Source organism: Ornithorhynchus anatinus, chromosome 1 (assembly GCF_004115215.2).
Source record: "Ornithorhynchus anatinus isolate Pmale09 chromosome 1, mOrnAna1.pri.v4, whole genome shotgun sequence".
Taxonomy (NCBI): domain Eukaryota; kingdom Metazoa; phylum Chordata; class Mammalia; order Monotremata; family Ornithorhynchidae; genus Ornithorhynchus; species Ornithorhynchus anatinus.
In genome coordinates, this window is record NC_041728.1 from 82,933,656 (window position 1) to 82,939,655 (window position 6,000).

The 6,000-nt window shown below is 41.4% G+C and overlaps 1 long non-coding RNA gene across 1 annotated transcript in view; it reads right to left on the reverse strand.

Moving 5' to 3' along the window:
- LOC120638403 overlaps nt 1–2,789 on the reverse strand; it is a 37,875-nt gene extending 35,086 nt beyond the window's left edge. The window contains exon 1 of the long non-coding RNA XR_005660053.1: nt 2,696–2,789. This is a non-coding gene — a long non-coding RNA (uncharacterized LOC120638403). The remainder of the gene's footprint in view (nt 1–2,695) is intronic.
- Between the last annotated feature and the right edge of the window lie 3,211 nt (nt 2,790–6,000).

Genomic DNA, 6,000 nt, shown 5'->3' on the forward strand with positions numbered 1-6,000 from the left:
CAAACAGCTCATTTAACTTGCATTTCTGTAAGAGAAAACATCCAGCTCTGCTCATCATTTAAAGGAAAGGGCTGTGGGGAAAACCCCTGCAGAAAAGCTATCAAGAGCAGTGGATCCATTTTGCCAGGCAGTTTATTCAACTGAACAAACAGCCCTAGAAAAGTCAGGAGGTAACAGAGATCCAGCCAATTGGGAGTCTGAGTATGAAAAAGCTAAGAAAAATGTTCTAATTTGAATCTTGCATATTTGAAAACTAGATTTAGTTAATTCCAAATGATATCCCCCAAACAAGAGATTGACAGATTTACAGATTACAGAACAATCTGTAATCTCATCAACTCTGAAATCACTCTACCCGCCATTCTCATCTGCCCCCTCTCCTACACTCTCAAGGCTCAGTTCTGGGTTTTCTTCTATTCTCCATCTCCATCCTTTGGAAAACTCATTCTTTGCCAAGGCTTCACCTACCAACCACCTCTATACAGATGATTCCCAAATCTACCTCTTCAGCCCTGATCTTTCTCATCTGCAATATCTCATTTCTTCCAGCCATGTCTACTCAGATGTCTTGCGGATAACTCAAACTTAACATGTCCAAAACAGGACTCTTCACCTTCCCACCGAAACCCTCTCCTTCCCATGACTTTCCCATCACTGTAGAGAGCACTACCATCCTCCCTATCTCACAAGCCCAGGAGCTTGGCATTATCCTCGACTTATCTCTCATGCTCAACCCATATATTCAATATGTCATCAAATCCTTTCCGTTCAACTTTCACATCATTTTAAATCATCCTTTCTGCTCCATCAAAACTGCTTCTTCCCTCATCTAAATACTTTTCATGGATCTCATCTTGACTACTGCATCAGCCTCCTCGCTGATCTCCCTGATTCCTGTCTCTCTCTACTCAAGTTCTTACCTCACTCTACTGCCCAGATCATTTTTCTAAAACAAAGTTCAGTCCACATTTCCCACCCTAAAACCTATAGTGGTATCCCTTCCACCTCCGTATCAAACAAAAACTCTTTATCATTGGTTTTAAAGTACTCATTCATCTTGCCCCTCCTATGTTACCTCACTAATTTCCTACTACAACCCGGCCCACACACTTCTTACTCCAACACCAATCTACTCACTGTATCTCCATCTCATCTATCTTTCTGCTGACCCCTCACCCCCATCACGCCTCTGGTCCATAGTCAATGGATAGTCAAAGGACCACCATTCTCCCCACCTTCAAACCCTGATGAAAATCACATCTCCTCCACGAAGTCTTCCCCAACTAAGCCCTCATTTCCTCTACACCTTCTCCCTTCTGTGTCACTTTTGAACTTGGATTTGTACCTTTTATTCACCCCACCTTCAGTTCCAAAGCACTTATGTACATATCCTTAATTTATTTTAATGCTCATCTCACTCTCTAGACTGTAAGATCCTTGTGGGCAGGGAGCATGTCTACTGACTCTGTGACACTATCCCAAATCCTTAATAGAGTGCTCTACACTCAGTAAGTGCTTAATACACCCAGGTGATTGATTGACTCTCTTTACTAACTCCAACACTTGTGATTTAGTGGTAAGCACATTACAAGCCAACTTATTTCCTATGAAGTTTTGGATTTCTTAGCACCGGAGATTTTCCAGCCCTATCTTCCTGATCCATGGAAGTTCGCTGAAAAGCCAAGTGCCCAGTTATAATTAGTTATATATCACAAAACGTCTGTAAATTTGGCCACCAGGCCCATTTGTCAGCCACCCAGGATACTGCAATCTGAACTTTGCTTCCTTTATCCCTCCTTAGTTAGTAGGGCACCTCAACTCCTTGACCCTTCTAGACTGTAAGCTTGTTGTAGGCAAGGAATGTATCTATTATTGTTATATTATACTCTCCCAAGTGCTTAGTACAGTGCTCTGCACACAGGGCAGGGATTGTCTCTCTTTATTGAATTGTACTTTCCAAGTGCTTAGTACAGTGCTCTGTACACAGTAAGTGCTCAATAAATACGACTGATCGAATGAATGAAAGAAAGCACTAAATAAACAGGAATAAATTGATGAATGACTGCTCTGGCCCCGGCTGGGTTTCCAACCTGGCTTCCCTCTCTCCACAGCTTCCACCAGGTCCAAGGGCACAATTTCCTCCCAGCAGGACTCTGGAATGGAGTCGGTGGAGGGACAGCGGTGGGATGCCTTCAAGTTGGGCAGTTCTGCTCTAAAGCACGTACATTACAGTGACTTGGTGCAATCTTAGTTCTTGGGCTGTGTTCCAGCTGGTTCTGCAAGGGTGTTTATTTAAGGGGAAGAGGAGAGCTCTGTGGACTACTGCCTATACGCCAAGATGTCACTAATACTAAATGTATTACTAATACTAATACTATAGTATAGTATATACTATACTATATATATACAGTATACTGTTTATTATTAGTATAGTATAATACTGTACTATACTAAATGTAGACAGATCCTGTAGCCCAGACTAGATGTAGCTCAGTCTGGCTTAAATTGAACCTAGACTTGAACTAGAATTGAACTAGACTTGAACCTAAAATTTCTAGACTGTGAGCCCATTGATAGGTAGAGATTATCTCTATCTGTTGCCGAATTGTACATTCCAAGTGCTTAGTACAGTGCTCCGCACATAGTAAGCATTCAATAAATACAAATGAATGAACTCCAGAAGGGCAAATCATACCTGTTCAAAAGCCCTACCCAGTTCCCAGAGGGCAGGGTTCACTTCAAGTAAGGCCTGAGATGTGGGGGTCTTCCAGCTGCTTGCCTGTACAGGAACTTCTGCATGTGTATAATTCTTTCCCTGATTCCAGCTGATGTCATAATGGCTGCACCTGGTTGTGAGCCACCAGCCTCCTTTGAGGGTTGGTTAGAACCTTGTGTTGGTCCAGCCTGGCACATGTACAACTCCACATCCATCTTCCTGCTCCCGGTCTGTAACCCGGCTCCACGTGTATGTGCTTGGCAGCACAGAGTCCTCACTGACATTTTCACCTCAGCAAAACTGCTGCTGTACTTGTGCAGCTGAAGGAGACAATCCTAGTCTTATAACCGGGCTCTGTACACTCTCTGCTGAGTCCTAACCATTAAAAAGAGGAAATGGGAATTGGAAATGATGTTTCAACAAAGATGGTAGAGGTATTCCTTCATAAAGTGGTTATAATCCATTCATTCATTCATATTTATTGAGTGCTTACTGTGTGCAAAGCAGTGTACTAAGCGCTTGAGAGAGTACAATATAACAAAATACCTGCATTCCTGCCCACAGTGAGCTGACAGTCCAAAGAATGACCAAAGTTTTTGGCTGGGTATCATTTATAAATTTTTACTTGAATGCAACATGTACTCTTCCTTTCATTCTTTCTTTTATAATTGATTTTCTTCATTCCTATTTTGAGTTTGGATTTTCACAATGATTTTATATGTCTGTCCTAATCCATATTTGCTTTATGGCTTTACACTTGTCACCATGAAAATAGTGTTTATAATCTAAAAGTTCTTTATAAACATAAACATAAGTTTTAAAAGCTCTCAAATTAAATATGCAAATCAATTTGTCAACATCACTCATACAATATGGTGTCTGAAATTCTTTTTTTATCCTCAGATTATATTTTATTTAACTTTTTTAACTGTTAGAAAATATTTATGGAGTGGAGAAATCCAGAATCAATTATCTTATTCTTAAAAAAAAGTTCTTACATGGACTTTAAAAAAACTAAATTCATGAGATTCAAAATTTAAAATGAGATGGGTAAATGTAATGCATAAATGAAGCTGAGTCCTGTGAATATTGAATATGACAGAAAAGGAGCCCCAATTGTTTAAGCTAAATCATCCCTGCAAAACAAATTGCCATGATGTTGGTAAGACAGGAAGAATTTTTGAATTATGAATTTTGACACTCAATAAGGTAGGTATTTCAAGTTTTTAAATTGAGAAATGTGGATTCAGCAGAACTGGTGACAGATGGTTCCATACCAGTGACAGAAGATCTCCAATTTGTTTTAAAATGTCTTTTGTGAAAGGACAAAAAGAGAAGACAGTTAATTCACTGTCACTGAAATGATTTGCCTGTTTTAGCTAAGCCATTAGTGGAGGTTTGTTTACCTGAACAGCTAACGCGGTTTTCCAAGGATCATCCTGCCATTTCCAAATAAGTTGGGCTGAAACCTGACAGAACAACGCTTGGCAAAGCAGGAATGGGAATAGCACTAGTCTGGGAGAGAAAGGAACTGGGGTTCAGTTCTGGTTCTGTCACTGACACTGTGACAGCACACATTTTGTGCTTCGGTTCCTGGTTTCACAACAGCCCGGTGGAAATCACCTCTTCTTGAAGTGATTGAAACTTACATCTCTAATGTACGGATTGGCCAGACAAAGTACTCTGCTCCTTCCGTTCTAGCTCAAAGATTTTGAGCTGTTCTTGGTCTCCCTTTGAACATGCCGTCCTGTCTTCTCTCTGGATCCTCTTCCCGACTCTTTTCTTCATCTCTTCTTGCAACCTTTACCCATTTGTTCTACAATTCCAAATTGTGGGTCTTTTAGGGGAGCTCACTACTACTGACTTTCGCCCCCAGTTCAATAGGCCCCAACCAGATTGAAAGCTCTTGCCTTACCTGGCTGTCAGGTCTGGGGCCTGGAGTCCGACTTGGGTAGGAGGGGTGCAGAGAGAGGAAGAAGGGTGAGAGCAAGGGAGAAGATCTGAGTCTCTTCTCCATATTCTCCCTTTTTCGGATTCCCTCTTCCTTCTGCACATCTTTCTCTTTCACTGTCCTCTGCCCGCTCTGCTCCCCCCTTCCCTCCCCAGTCTGGTCTTGGAGCCCTGGAAGGCAGGGCCCACAGGCTGTGGAAGCAGAAGAGAGCTCATTGCAGGATGGGAACATATCTGTTATATTCTACTCTCCCAAGCATCTGGTACAGTGCTCTGTACACAGGAAGCGCTCAGTAAATATAGTTGATCGAGAGGTTCTGATGGGACACAACAGCATGGAGCTGTAAAAAAAAAAATCAGGAAACATTACAACAAGAGATAAATCAGGGAGGGGAAAGTGGGATAGGGCTATGTGCCTCGGCAGTGCTGAGGACAGTTTTACACAGCTCAAGAGAACTGAGATTGTGCACAAAACTTCTGAGGTTTCCAAAGAAGTGAAATTCATTGCTCTGCCAGGTAATTTGTAGAGCAACTGCCACTAAGGACTAAACTTAACCATACTCATTCATTCATTCACTTAACTGTATTTATTGAGCACTTACTGTGTTCAGGGCACTGTACCAAGCACTTGGGAAAGTACAACACAACAATAAACAGTGACATTCCCTGCCCACAACGAGCTTACGGTCTAGAGGTGGGGAGACAGACATCAATACAAATGAATTACAGATATGTACTGTGGGGCTGAGAATGGGGAAGAGCAAAAGGAGCAAGTCAGGGTGACGCAGAAGTAAGCTGGAGAAGGTTATCTGTGTGCTTCAACAATAAGACAAATACCATGGTTAATTGGGTCGAAGCCTTTTGTTATATTTTTCTGTTCTTTCTCTTTTTTCTGCTCTTCCTATAATTTTCCTCATTCAAACAACTTGCATATTCAATAGAATTGAAATCCGGGGGCAGAAGGTGAAGGAGAATATTTTTTCAAAAGGTGAATTATTTAGAAACTAACTTGCATGTGCTTCCTGTTGCCTTGGTTATAGCTCTATTTAGGGCCTTAAACTTTCCAAATCACTGATATGTTTGTACTGGAGAGTCTAATGATTCATTTTTCCCAGTTAACTTTGGTTTTGAATTATTTTTGTCATCTAAGTGGAATGATAAATGGAGAACAATAGGTATCCAGGTGGTATGATTGCTGCCAACAGTGAACTGGGGAGGGGCTATGGAAGCATTGGGGAAATTGGGGAAACCAGGGTACAGCTATGAATCTATCTGGGCGGATTTGTAGAGTATTGCATGGTAGAGATGACTTTAGTTAGTACAATTTTAACAGT